This window comes from Octopus bimaculoides, chromosome 30, assembly GCF_001194135.2.
Source record: "Octopus bimaculoides isolate UCB-OBI-ISO-001 chromosome 30, ASM119413v2, whole genome shotgun sequence".
Lineage (NCBI taxonomy): Eukaryota > Metazoa > Mollusca > Cephalopoda > Octopoda > Octopodidae > Octopus > Octopus bimaculoides.
Window position 1 is genome coordinate 5,155,065 of NC_069010.1, and position 1,215 is coordinate 5,156,279.

Genomic DNA, 1,215 nt, shown 5'->3' on the forward strand with positions numbered 1-1,215 from the left:
AGAGAGAGAGAGAGAGAGAGAGAGAGAGAGAGAGAGAGAGAAAGGAACTATGCGATAACAGCAGAAATGTTAGATGTTGAAGATAAAAAGTTGATCTGGGTTTAAGTATTAAGTTGCCACTCACCGATTTACGTGTGTCAGATGATCCAAGCAAACTCCGATTAAAACGAATGTCACGGACGCAGCACAAGTCGTAGTCGGCCGTCGTCAGTGACAACCGACAACAAATTTATCGCGCGCACCTACATACACATACGCTCTCTCTCATCCACACATGTACACACACACTCTTCTGTTCTCTCTCTTGTTCTTTCTTTCTTTCTTTCTCCTTTTCTCACTCTCATGCACAAGCAGATACTCTTTCTCTCTCGTTTTCTTTCTTTCTCTTTCATTTTTCTCTCTCTTTCTCTTATACTCTAACTCATTACACACTTATATACACATATACACGTATACGTAGATACCTACACACGCACGCACACTCTCACTCACACACACATAAGGATCCACACGCGCACATGCACACATTACATGCAAAACGCACGCATACACACACGTCTTCCACAGTCACTACGTAGTCGCTCGACCTCTCAGCCCAAAATCGCATCCAAACGAACTAACACACTAGACGATAGAGCGGAACTGATGGGGGCGGCCGCGACTGGAACGCTGTTAAGCTAATGGGGAGTCAATCGACGATGACTTCGGATTAAACAACAAAATACACACACACACACGTCTGACTTTTAGAACAGTGGATATTTAGCAGAATTGAATGACGGTCAGGCAAAATGCGTTACAGGTGTACTTTATGTTCGAAGTTCAAATGTCCCTGAGGTCAACTTTGTCTTTCATCATTCTGGAATTGATAACAGAAAATATTCGTTAAGTATCAAGCCTGATTTAAGCTTAACATACAGTTTTATGTTGTTAAGAAATGAAAGTGAATTTTGATAGAAACTGAACCCCATAATTTCATTATATTTTTCTAACAGGAGTGGCTGTGTGGTAAAGTAGGTTGCTTACCAACCACATGGTTCCGGATTCATTCCCACTGCGTGGCACCCTTGGGCAAGTGTCTTCTACTATAGCCTCGGGCCGACCAAAGCCTTGTGAGTGGATTTGGTAGACGGAAACTGAAAGCAGCCCGTCGTATATACGTATATATATATATATATATATGTATGTGTGTATATGTTTGTGTGTCTGTGTTTG

At 42.0% G+C, this 1,215-nt stretch overlaps 1 long non-coding RNA gene across 1 annotated transcript in view; it reads right to left on the reverse strand.

Annotated features, from left to right (window-relative positions):
• The window catches only part of LOC106874215 (uncharacterized), a 3,950-nt gene extending 3,652 nt beyond the window's left edge, over positions 1-298 (reverse strand). The window contains exon 1 of the long non-coding RNA XR_001409978.2: positions 125-298. This is a non-coding gene — a long non-coding RNA (uncharacterized LOC106874215). The remainder of the gene's footprint in view (positions 1-124) is intronic.
• Positions 299-1,215: the final 917 nt, after the last annotated feature.